This window comes from Ursus maritimus, unplaced genomic scaffold (assembly GCF_017311325.1).
Source record: "Ursus maritimus isolate PB19 unplaced genomic scaffold, ASM1731132v1 scaffold_14, whole genome shotgun sequence".
Taxonomy (NCBI): Eukaryota; Metazoa; Chordata; class Mammalia; order Carnivora; family Ursidae; genus Ursus; species Ursus maritimus.
In genome coordinates this window covers 25970765-25984843 of record NW_024423786.1, presented here as the reverse complement: position 1 = coordinate 25984843, position 14079 = coordinate 25970765, and the positions used below count along the sequence as shown (strand labels likewise).

The 14079-nt window shown below is 39.4% G+C and overlaps 1 pseudogene; it reads left to right on the top strand.

Annotated features, from left to right (window-relative positions):
• Positions 1-14079, top strand: part of LOC121102375 — a 114624-nt pseudogene that overhangs the window by 21265 nt on the left and 79280 nt on the right.

Here is a 14079-nt window from a genome sequence, read left to right as displayed (position 1 = left end):
ATAGGAGGTAACTGCCGAAGACTGGAGAGTGGGAGGAGAGTGAGTACAGGGTGGTTTATTCCTCAGTCTCTCTTTACGCTTGGCCTCTGGTTAGCAGATGTTAGGCAACCCTCTGCTACGGGCCCCTCCCCCTCAGGGTTCCAGAGACTACTTCTCTGTCCTGGTCCTTCAGGCCTAAAAGCAATGACAGCTCCCTGCTCTTCTCAGCCAAAGGGTGCTCCAACATACAGTCAGTTCCACTAGAAGCAACATATGTATTCTTGAAACCCATCATGCTATGCAAAATTTTGCAAAAGATACCAAGCGGTTTATGGGAAAATGGGAGGCACACACACACAAACTTGATCTACGACGTTTGAAAAACACAGGAACCTAATAAAAATGACTGACAGTGTTACACTTGTTACATGATTAAGAAACACGTAAATACAATAAATATTGCATTTTTACCTTGAAAAAGACCTTGGAGTTTGCTTGTGGAAGGACACATCATAAGGGTTACAGCTTGCGAACTGTTGGAAAGTGGCAGCAGGAAACTAATCTGAAATTCGCAAAAAAGTTGTGGCACCAGATGGGGATGGTGCTGCGCATGACAATGTGGTGAACTGAGGTGGAGAGCGGATGTGTGGGGGAAGGGGTGTGTATTTTGTGTTTTCCTACAGTGTTTGGTTGAACAGGGTGCAGATTTCTGTGTTCACCAAATGCTTTTCATGGGTGCAATCACACATAAGCAAATGCAACACTATGCTCAAAATGTTCCAGGATATACCAAAGGCATTGGAACAAATTTGTGTTTTCAAAACAAGTGTTATAACGGAACTGATTGTACATAGTTTATTTCCCTACACTTGGCCTATGGCTTTATAAATAATAGTGGCTTTACTACATTCTTCTCAATGACCACATTGGAATATGTCCTGTTTCCCATCAAAACACTTAGAGAATTAGGGCAGTCTGGGGACAAGAGCTCGAGCAATATGGTGGGAGTTCAGAACCTGACACTCCAAACAGCCTATCAGAAATTCCTGTTGGGAGAAGTTGCCAGGAACTTTGAAAGATAGTGGTGTGCCTTAAAAAAATTCTACTTAACTTTATGTTCTATACTATCTTGCAGTCCCTGCCGCAGTCTGCCCCACTTGCCGTTATGCGCAACAGCTCTGTGTTGAGTGGGGCTTTGGGGAATGGAAAGGGAGGAAAGTGGCATGTAGAACGTGAAGATGGGCAGAAAGGACAGGGGTCACAATTGGTGAGAAGAGACAACTGAGACACCAGCTGCTCTCCCCAGAATAAACCAAAGAAAACCTTTAAAAGGCACCAGGCAGTCCATGTTATACTAATATGCATATACCTGTTAGGGACCTTTCCATTGATAGAGAAGTGGACTCCACATATAAGGAAAATGAATATAGCTTTTACTTCCACATTTTCCACCAAGAAATGCCTCTCAACAATATTTTCCATTTCAAAGGCACTTGTTCTGCAAGTAACACAAATTTAGGAGTGGAAATACTCGATTTTTTCTCTCTTCAACAAGCCCTTTTATTTATTTATTTTTTTACCTGAGTCAGAGCATAAATATAACCTCGGTTTTGCCCAACCAAATTACATTAGCCATAGAAGCATGCCCACATGAAGGGATTATTAATCCTCAAAAAAGCCTTGGCAGAATTTGATGAAAGTTCAAATGTATTTTCACAGATGGCTGTGCTATGGTGTATTTGATTTGAAAAATATTAAACAAAGCAATACCCCATTGCTGTTTTATTCCCTGAAAGCAATTATTACATGAAAAGGTAGACAGACAGGACACAGTTAACAAAGACTAAAGAGTTGTCATTAGCTTAGAAATGTTCTGGAAAATAAGTGAGAGCCACTCACCAAAATATGATTGTAAAATACAGAAATAAAAAACCTATATTGTGAATATACACGTACATATAGCCCACATCGCAGTTTGATGAAGCAAGAGATAAATGGCCCAACACTGATTGTTTTTATAGGAATATGACAAAACTCCAAAGAAGAGAAACAGAACATCGCTCCATTCACATAAAAAGCAAATTACAGATGGGGAAAAAAAAAATTCACTACTCTCAGAGCAAGATTCAATTAAAAAAATATGTCTGGCTTTGACAGGGCAAATTCCAGGCATAGTATATTTTCATAGAAGTTGGTCCTGGAGGAAAGATTTCAGTGCTACAAAAGCCTACGGAACTTTTCACGGCTTGTCATAATTTCTCTGTAATTCTAAACAAGGATTTCTGCCTCCTTAGCTCATATTTTCCCCCTAACTAATTCTGTAAGGTGGTATTAGGCTTCTGAAAATCACACTGTATAATAGCTGCGTGGTAGATATTGAATAATAATTAATGCTGCCTTACAGCAATATAACATGCAGTGCTTTACCAAAGATGGCGTGTACATGTGAGTGTGTGCGTGCGCGTGTGTGTGTGTGTGCGCGTGTATGAGAGAGAGTACACATAGTTAAATGGCAGGATGAAACCCTGGGAGAGGCAGCACATCATGTCCCAAGAGCAGCACAAGTAGCATTATTCAAACAAAACCCCACTCTAACTCTGGGACATCCATTTCTATCCTCAGAAACATTAGGTGGCAGCTATTGCCTTTGTGTTGTTCAAAGGTCAAAGCCAACACAAAGAACTGCCGCAAGTCACAGGATTTTTGAGCCAAAACTTCTGCACGCATTCCCTCTGGCTTGTCACCTTTCATCCACTTTGTACAGAGTTCCATTAAGAATTTCTAGACATCAAGTTCTGGATCTTGTTACAATGCTCAGAATGGCTGTCAGTGGACAGGATAAGAGCTCCAGTAGTCAGGCTTGAATTGTGCGAATAAATACACCCATTTGGGTGTTATCAAGCTGTTCCATATGTCTTATCATTTCATTCTTCGGTTGACACTGTGACCCCTGGAAAGCCAAGGAAGGTGTTTCTTCAGTTCTTTACCCTCGACCTCAGGGCAGCATGGCCTTTATTCTCTGTCCCCTAGTGCCCTGTGGAGATAATTGCCTACATTTTGGTGCCTATATTACATATGTTTCAACCTGTTCTCCAAACGTTAACCGTTTGGGATTAAAATAGTTTCTACGAAGCATTTTCAGCCTTTCCTTGAACTCCTGCCAATGTATGGCTTTCCAAAGAAAGGAAAATGCTGAGCATTAGAAATGAAGTGAGGATTAGTCAGAGAAGATAATAAATAGCACATGACTGCATGTGGCAGAACCAAAAGAAAAAGAAGAGAAAAAACAACAACTTGTTTGTATTTTAATGATTTAACCATGACAACCATCTGAGGTCCTAGTAAAGGTAACAGGAATATAGGCCTGGGTCAAGAAGTAAGGAACGACTGGAGAGAAGCTGTACCATGGAAATCATATCAGATCATCAACACTGTGTATGCAACCAGATTACGAGTCCATTTAAGTATTCCTTTAATACACTATTTTGAATGCAAATATTAGTGAAAGCAATAAATGATGTAATAAATCATGAGGATGATAACAAACCTAGGAGTTGGGTTGATGTCTGCAGGATCCAGTCCTCCTAATATCATGCTAATTTAAGGGCAGGGCAAATTCTATCTAGACATTGGTCAGAGACTCTGCAGGTTGGGTGGAGAGTGGCCTGGCTGCTACTTGAGAAGGGAGAACCTAGTGGTAATGTAATAACAAACGCCACCACCACAGCTAATTTAATCAAAAAAAACAAATAAAATAAAATATATATATACAACAAATAAAAACCTATATGAAGCCGATGTACTGTTTTCATCTCTATGTTAGAGATGAGAAAATCAACGCAGAGAGGTTAAGCAATCTGCCAAAGGACATGCAGTTGACAGATGGAGATTTAAACCAAAGCAGCGTAGCTCCCAAGAAACCCTATGTAACATAAGAAATAGCAGGGAGATCAGTAGGAGAAGGAAGGGAAGAATGAAGGCAGGGCGGTAAACAGAAGGGGGAATGAGCCATGAGAGACTATGGACTCTGGGAAACAATCTGAGGGCTTCAGAGGGGAGGGGGGTGGGGGATTGGGATAGGCCGGTGATAGGTATTAAGGAGGACACGTATTGCATAGAGCACTGGGTGTTATACGCAAACAATGAATCATGGAACACTACATCAAAAACTAAGGATGTACTGTATGGTGACTAACATAACATAATAAAAAAAATTAGAAAAAGAAAAAGAAAAAAGAAACCCTATGTAAGCCCCTCTCCTCCTTATAGGAATGGGCTGGCAATGCCGAGGCCTTTATACCATGTGCTACTGCAACAAAGAGGCATTTAGCCAATCACTCATGCTTTCCTTCATGCATTCAGCAAATACATAATGAACGCCTACTACGTGCCTGGCATTAATGCTAGAGACTGGGATTTGATGATAAAAAAACAGAGGAGCTCCCTGCTCTTTTAGAATTTAGTCTAGTTGAGGAGATTGGTGGGAAAATCCAGACTGCTTACAGAGCTTGCAGGAAAATATATTAAAACAGATGTGTTAGTTTAACATGCCTCAGAATTGCCAAGAGGGTTTACTAAAACACAGATCTCTGAAGCTCATCCCCATGGTTTCTGATTCAGTAGGTCTGTGTTTAAGCCCAAGAATTTGCATTTCTAACAAGTATCCCAGCTGATAACTGCTGACCTAGGAGCTATGCTTTAGGCCACTATTCTAAGGGTTATTTGGTTGGGAGAGAAATATTCCTTTATGTTGTACTGTGCATCTGTTGGAGGTAATCCTGTGCTTAGGAAGAATAGTCACTGACTATATAGATAAAATTTGAGGCCTGTCCGGAAGTTTCTCTCACCCTGCCTTAAAATGGGGACATGCTCCCTGGGATGGGTAACACATCCAGCCACCAACAGCCATTCATACATGGGATCTGAGAAAATGAGACATAGATACGGTAGCTTCTGATACCATATAGTGAAAGAAAAAGTGAATTATGAGACCAATGAGTGATGACTTGAGTATATTACTGACCAACTAGAAGGCAACATTTAAGATAGTGACCCTCTAAAGGCATGGAGTGATATAGGAAAGAAGGGCTCAACTGCAAGGGATGTTTACCCATCAACCCATGAAACACATTCCAACCTTACAGACAATGGTATGTTATCATTTAATTGACATGATCATTAAAATTACCTCCAATTGCATGAGTCTGATTTCAACACATGTTTAAAAAAAAAAAATCCTGAGTATTTCTTCCAGATTCATAGCCTTCTTATCTATTGGAAAGATCCATGGCAAGAGTGAAAAGAAGTATTGGGAAAAGGCCAATTTCTTTCAAAATTATATGTGGGTACAAAGGGCAACATTATCTGCAAGCAGAATAATGATATATATATATATATATATCATGTTATATATATCATTTCTTTTCAAAAGAGAGTTAATAGGTTAATGCTACAGGACAGGAGAGCTTCCAAGGCAGAAAGGAGGATCACAAGAGTTGACGTTTGGCTGACCTTCTTTCCACATTAAGTAGAATGAATTTTTAACATCAGGGATGCCATTTTATTGTGCTCTGCAAATAGTCCTATGCTAAAGCCATTGATTAGCATAACTAGTTATGTGAATTAATATCCCACATTAAAGACAAATGCGAGTGATACGGAAAGTCATTTAAGACTTGGTTATGTGTATAAGCTAACTAGTTTTGCCAGGAACGGAGTTTCTAGGATGATAGCCCACAGGTCAAATATGACCCAGAGATGTGATTTGTTTGACTTATGGATTTTGTTCCTGGTTGCTGTGCCTTAAATGTTGAACATGAATGGCTGAAATGGAACACTTGCTCTCCTCTGTGCAACCTTGCCTGTGGCTCTACAGTATCTTTTGCCCAGATTGGGTGACACCTTTAAGTTGCTGGCAAATCCCCTGAAGAGATTTGAGGGTTTTGACCCCTGCTATCTAATTTCCAAAATCACCTTTCAACTCCAGCACTACTTTCCTGGTAATTCCAACTGCCTCATATTTTTTCTTCATTTCACCAGTGGTGGAAGGACAGGTTTTTCCATAAGAATTGTAATTGTTCCTGGGTGAGTGATACAATACTAAATAAAACTTTGGGAAGAAGTTAAGTTTCTCAGTAAAAGTGCAGAATTACCTTGTTGTATGATTCATGCTATGGTCCGATTGTTGATCTGTTTTAGATTGGCTTGGAAATTTTGAGCTGATTAAATGAAATGTCAAGACTGGGAAGTATCCTGATTTAGCGAAATGGGCATATCACCACCAGACATGAATTATCCTAGGGAATACATTAAGTTTTAGGGTTCAGAGTGGGTTTTAAAAAAAATCGAGAAGGCTGAGAGAATGTGAAATGCCCCAAGGCATGTTCATTTTTATTCTGTAATGAATACGAAATATACTGCAGTAAAAGCACCATTAATGATTCAAAAAACAGCTGGAGATATTGAAACAGAAATTAATTCTACTTACCTAACTCTTAAAACTAGTAAAAGGGAAGGGGGGGTTGAAAACTGGCACCTAAAGGGAAATGGACTGTTGGCGCTAAGCACCTGGGACCAGTCATTTGTAGGCCACTCACACACAACCACAGAAGAGCCTCTAAGTGGCAAATCTGTCTAATTAGAAATAACCAGGGTGCTGGCCACTCGGAGTCACCATAAAATCTGAAGTGTCGACCCTTTTTAAGGAGACACAGTGGTATTGCTTTCAAGGGCAAAGACTAACAGCAAATGACTCTTCAAGGACAGGAAGGTCCCATTGGATCTGCTAAAGGGTAAAATAATTTCTAGCTGGCACATTCATTACACACCTGGGGCTGCCACTCAGGTTATGTCTATCACTGTAAAACTGTTTGATTTTCAAAAACTAAATATATCTCTGACTACTTTTCTATCCTGTTTATGTGACCATTTTCTTCAAAAAGGGTAGGAAAGATTTTTTTTTTTTGCCCAAGCTTTCTCCTGAGTGACAAATTTCACAATGTTGGTGTCCAATGTATTGAAGTTGTCACAATGATCTTAAAAGTTTTTACTGTTATAATTGGAGAGAGGCTAAAAACTGAAACATGTATGTATGTGTGTGTAAAATGTATTCTTGCCATCTTTTATATTTATATATGTTTAATTTTTTTGGAGCATGCTTGACACACTATGTTCTATTCATTTCAGGTATAAACAGATTCAACTTCTCTATATGCTTTGCTCTGCTCACCCCAAGTGTAGCTACCATCTGTCACCATACAACACTATTAGAATATCATTAACTATATTCCCATGCTGTGCCTTTTATTCCTGTGACTTCTTCACTCCGTAACTTGAAATGTGTATCTCACGCTCCCTTTTATCCATTTTGCCCATCCACCTTCCCACCTTCCCTCTGGCAACTGTCATTTTATTCTCTGTATTTATAGATCTAAATCTGCTCTGTGTTTGTTTATTCATTTGATTTTTTTAGATTCCACATATGAGTGAAATTATATGGTATTTGTCATTCTCTTGCTTATTTCACTTAGCCTAACACCCTAGGTCTATCCATGTTGTTGTAAATGACACAACTTCATCATTTTTTATGGCTGCATGATATTCTCTTATTTTATATATACCACATCTTCTGTATCCATTTGCTGTAACTCTCTAATTGAGTAGACTGAATCTAGGAGGCCAGTGTGGTCTCCACCTGTTCATTTTGTGGTTTTCCTCCTGGGTGTGTGGGGAAATTATGGGCAACATAACCAGGGTCTTTCCTCACTAATGAATTTGATGGTGACATTTAAGCTAAGAGAGAATTCATCTGACAGCTCTGTTTTACCATTATATATATATATACCCCTAAAGCTTTTTGGATCGCAGAACTGTATTCATATCCAAACCTATTTCGACATCAACTCTTAACATAAAGAAGTCTTAAGAGAATTTTCAACACCAAAGCACTTGCTGAATTCCATACCCAGTGACTCAAGAGTGAGGTGCCTATGAAAGAACACATTACTCCAAAATGTTTGCAAATGTGTTTGTGTTTGGTTTGGATCCTGGCTCAGAGATCCTGGAGAAGAAGACCTCCTGGGGCTCTCTAATGAGAAAAGAAAAGAACTGACCTCCAGTACGTTCTCAGTCCCAAGCCCTGAATGATAAGCTTTAGGTTTATAACATGTGAAGTGTCACCTTTTCAGTGAGTCTTTGCTGACCACCCTGTTTAAAACCCCTTTCTTCTTAATTTCTCTCCTTAGCCTTTATCACTTTGCACTACAAAATTTACATATTTTGTGTATTTTTTGTCTCCTTCTACTAGAATATAAGCTTCATGAGGTTAGGAATTTTGCCTGTTTCTCACAGCTTTATCTCTGACGCCAAGATTGTCCAAGCAGGTAGTAGATATTCAACCAATCAGTATTGAGTAAGTGAACAACTGAATATAACCATCTATGGATATAATCTCATTGTCTTGTGTGCCAGTGACCCTGCATCAGGAAGAGCTGGACTAGAACACTAACTGCCATTTACAAGCTAAGTGGTCTTGGACAAGGGACAATCTCTGAGTCTCAGTTTCTTCATCCCTGAGAATCAGGTAATGATAGTTTCTTCCCCATAAGGTTGTAGTGATAACAACAACAACAACAACAAAGGACATAACAGGATACCCTTTGGCATGGTCTTAGGCACACTGTAGAGGTGCTTAAAGTGTTGGCTCTTATTACCACTGCTGTCTTTATACCTGAACCATAAACTGATGCAGAATACAACCAGTGAATAGACAGAATTCCATGCCTACATAGTTCTTCTCCCATCTTTTCTGCGAGCTCTGACATAGAAGTAGGAAGAAACTAATTGGTAAAGAAGCTGCCTTCCTCTTGCTCATGTTTAGCAAAACCATTTCTTGGGTTTGGGGAGCAGGGAGGGCCTCCTACATGTGACCCCATGAAGGGCAGTGTGCAGCAGCTGGCCTGCCTGCCACTGAACTGTGTGCCTTGTAAATCAATAGGACATTTGGGTCTCAGGCTATCCACTCTGTTACCCTCCTGAAGTCTTAAATACACTTTAAAAGCAATTATTTTGCTTCTAGCTTTGGGAAGGAGGACATGAAGAGAGGCCTGGCTGAGGCAGAACTCATATTTCAAGGCATGTCAGGGACCAAGATCGATGACGTGCAGATAACAGTGGAAATGGATGTAAAACATAACCTCAGGTAGACTCATGACCAGGCCCACACAGAGTTCTCCCCCTGCTTCGGAACCAAGAGGAAGTAGAGCCACAGCATTCAAAACAGGGACAGAGTATTGCAGAAGGAAGGAAGTCTCAATAACACCCACTATTCAGAGCTCCTGGAATTAATGGTAAAATCTTCATACTGTGCTGCATTGGGATTTTGTGCCCACAGATGCTTCCAAATAATGCCTATGTTCTTGCTTGTTATTCTCTGTGTTTAAGTGCATTAGAATTAACAACTTTTTTTTAAAGATTTTATTTATTTATTCGACAGAGATAGAGACAGCCAGCGAGAGAAGGAACACAAGCAGGGGGAGTGGGAGAGGAAGAAGCAGGCTCATAGCGGAGGAGCCTGATGTGGGGCTCGATCCCATAACGCCGGGATCACGCCCTGAGCCGAAGGCAGACGCTTAACCGCTGTGCCACCCAGGCGCCCCAGAATTAACAACTTTTTAAAAGATTTTATTTATTTATTTATTTGAAACAGAGAGAGAGTACAAGCAGGGGGAGTGGCAGGCAGAGGGAGAGGGAGAAGCAGGTTCCCGGCTGAGCAGGGAGCCCGATGCGGGGCTCAATCCCAGGACCCTGTGATCATGACCTGAGCCGAAGGCAGACACTTAACTGACTGAGCCACCCAGGCGCCCCTGAAGGCTACTTTTTTAAAGCTCTCATTCTATGTGTAAGTGCTTGTTTGGTCCTTTGCAAAAAGCAGTTGAAATAGGAAGTATTAATTCATGCATCCATTTCACAGGAGGGGGCTTAAAGAAGTTAAGTCACTTTTCTATGGTCATAAAGCTAGTAAATAGCACAGTCAGAATTGGTACCTAAGTCTGATTCCAGCTCCAATACAATTAAGCACCCTGCTCTGTATTATAACACCACAAACTGAATTAGGTCCCCTAAAATGCTCTCATATATCCTTGTATTTTTCTTCATAGCATGGAACTGAATTTGTAAATAAGTCTTACGTGTAATTACTCACCTGATATCTGACTCAATACTAGATAACACATCTTTATTATTATTTTTGGTATCACTATATTTGCAGCACAGAGCACAGACATAAGAGAAACTCAGAAACTATCTGTTGAATATCTGAATAAAGATAAAGTGGACATAAATTGAGATTTCAGGTCAAGATGGAAATTCATCCAGTTTTTTTAAATGAATAAAAAACACTCAAAACTCATTTATTCAGTGATTTTCCCTCCTTCTAAGGAAAATATCAATGTGTAAGAGTTTCTAATAATCCTTCCCATAGATATTCTGCAATAAGATGGGAAAGTCAAACAATTCTACAACTTATTTATTTTTGAATCTTCCACTAAACAGCTGCCAGTATGTATCTATCTTATACCCTCTTACCTTTTTTTTACTTCTAGGTCTTTGCAGACACCCAGCTAATATTTGTGCCATGAGCCAATTAAAAATACTAGTGTTCTGCTATTGTGATGTTTTAATGGAAAATGCTAGCAATGTCCACAAGAGCCAAACTATGGAAAGAGTTCAGATGTCCACCAATAGATGAATGAATAAAGAAGATATAGTATATATCTACAATGGAATACTACTCAGCCATCAAAAAAAAACCACAAAATCTTGCCATTTGCAATGATGTTGATGGAACTGGAGGGTCTTATGCTAAGCAAAATAAGTCAATCAGAGAAAGAGAATTATCATATGCTCTCACTCATATGTGGAATTTAAGAAACAAAATAGAGAATCATAGGGGAAGGGAGGGAAAAATAAAACAAGATGAAATCAGAGAGGGAGACAAACCATAAGAGACTCTAAATCATAGGAAACGAACTGAAGGTTGCAGGAGGGGAGGTGGGTGGAGGGATGGGGAAACTGAGTGATGGACATTAAGGAGGGCAGATGATGTAATAAGCACTGGGTGTTATATAAGACTGATGAATCACTGAACTCTATCTCTGAAACTAATAATACACTATATGTTAATTAATTGAATTTAAATTTTAAAAAAGACAAAATAAAAATTAAAATGTTAGGACCTTTATAAACGCACATAAATCTTTTCTGATTGACGTGACTTTTGAGATCTTCAGCATGAATTACTTTGTGAATGTATAACATCCATGACACAACATAACAATGTCAATCCTATTTGAGGACAAAACTCTATGGTCATGAACCCAGGCAAAAGAGAAAAAGCCTCGTTGTTTTAGTTTGGTTTTCCCAAACAAAGTCGGGAGGTAAACCACAGCTTCTGACCACGTATATAAACATTTGGAAAACTGTCTGAAATTGCTTACATGTAAACAGCAAGAGATTAATACAGTGCTTTTGAAACTGACTTTAATGAGTCCTGAGAAATCTCACCACACAAAAAGCTAAAATTATTGTTCCCAGAAATAAATAAAAGGAAAGTAATATAAGAATGCATCATATCTTTCTCTTAGTAAAACAAAATAAAACAAAGCAGTAACAAAAACAACAATAAAATGGATGGAACAAACAGAAAATAAAAGAACAAAAGACACTGGAGAGAAGGAGTGGTGATGAAGTATAAGGATGGAGAAACATGATATGAAACAGGACGAAGAGCATTCTGGTCCAATCTTAGGGAAATGCTGAATGAAAGATGGGATATAGTGTGGGGATGAAAGAATGGAAAGAGAACAGATACAGAAGCAGAGGAATCCAGCTCCCGGCTGGTGAGTCAAATGCCGCAATAATCCCATTTTAATTATACGTGAGTCTCGTCTCTGCTATTTGTTTAATTTTATTCTCCTCAGCAAATACAGAGACAGCTGTTTCCCTTTTGACACAATTATCTTTGTCTAGAAGCTTTCGAAATGTCCCTTTGAAAGGTTTGCAGAACTTACAAGAAGCCTGAGCATATTAAGTGTCAGATCTTCTGGATTTTAGACAGGGAAAACATTTTTTTCAAGGCCTTAAATCTGAAAGCCAGAGGATCAGGAATGATAGAACAAAACATTTTGAGACTCAAAGTTGGACAAACTGTAACACTTACTTGGTGCTGGAAGTCAGCAACCTAACCATTAGCTTAATTATACAGCGAGTGAAAAATTGACCCAATGTGTCAACCCATGAGCTGACCAACAACCAATCACACTGTGATTAATGAGAGTTTGAACTAAGATATTCAGAATCTATAGTCAATTGTCGACGGCACCGGAACATAAAGTTGAGTAGGTTTTAGGATGAGTGGTCACACTGGCCATTATCAGTCAAGAGACAGAAAGAGAAAACTGAGGAAGTTAGTCAAGAGAGAGAAAAGATTAAAAGACAAAAAAAGGGGGAAAGACCATGAAAGAGACAAAAAGCCTGAGTGTCTGGCCCCAGAGAGACAGAAGTATCTTCATCCCTAACCACTTACCACCTACTGTCTCATGAAGATTCGAAATCCAAATCTGTGACAAACATATAATGGCCAATATTCCTGAGCACACGGCAAAGGCATCATACATACACTGTTTCATTTCATCCTCAAACCACCGTATGAAGAACTATTATTAGTCCCATTTTACAGATGAAAAACTGAGGCTTAGAGAGATGTAGTAACTTATCCTCACAAGTCTTATCATTGGTGACTGGTAGCAAAAGGATAAAAACTCAGGTCTGTCTAATTCCAAAGCTCACACCCTCAAACCCAACTTTATTACTTGTTGTATCTGTAAATGATCTTTCTCTTTACTTGAACAAGCTTGAGAGTTTCTTTTTATAGAAATCAGCCACCCCTGATTAAGACAAAAATGCAAAACTGCAAGATGTTGGACAAGGAGGAAACCTCACTACGTACTGAGGTTTTGACATGGGGGCAATTGTATGGCCTAAAAGCCCATTGCCAACTATGGAGACCATAAAAGGATCAATGGTTGCCAGGGGCTCGGGGGTAAGAGGGATGAATAGGTGGAGCACAGAAAATGTTTAGGTCAGTGAAACTATTCTGTATAATACTGCGGTGGTGGATACATGTCATTATACATCGGTCCAAACCCATAGACTGTACATCAAGGGGAACCCTAATGTAAACTATGGACTTGAGTGATAATGATACATCAGCATAGGTCCGCTGATTATTGTAAGTATACCCTCTGATGAGGGATGTTGATACTGGGACAAGCTGTGGCAGGGGAGAGGGTAGGGGGTATTGGGAAGTCTCTATACTTCCAACTCAGTTTTGCTGTGAACCCAAAACTACTCTACAAATAAAGTTTATTAATTTTAAAACATCATTTTGGGTATAAGGAATCATTTTTTTTAACGTTTTTATTTATTTATTTGAGAGAGAGCGCGCACACACACGAGAGAGCACAAGCAGGGGAAGGGGCAAAGGGAGAGGGAGAAGCAGGCTCCCCACTGAACAGGGAGCCCCACGTGGGGCTTGATCCCAGCACCCTGGGATCATGACCTGAACTGAAGGCAGCCGCTTAACCAACTGAGCCACTTAGGTACCCCAAGGAATCAGCTTTTAAGTAATTTTTTCCTCCAATTTTCTCTTTTCCAAATTTTTACATTCAGCAAGTTGATACAAAAGACATTCTTGCTAAACTTAGTGTCCTGTTGCTCTCTCCATACAGTATTCTAACACTTTTTAAAAGATATGAAGTAACTTACTATAATTTCTTAAATTGGTTAAGAGAAGGATGGGGAGAGTATATTTTCAGTAATAAAGCAAATGAAGCTGAGGAAGTCAGACGCTTACGTTTCCTACCAAGTAAATGTCAGAGGACATTTACATTTGCCAAATTCTTTGTGTGTGTATCTCTAAAGCTGTCCAGATGTATTAGATGAACACAGCATGACAATGGTCATACTCTCCGCTCTATATTTCACTTATGCACATTGGATTGTCTGAATATAAACGAAGGCCAGAATGTTCATTTAGATGCA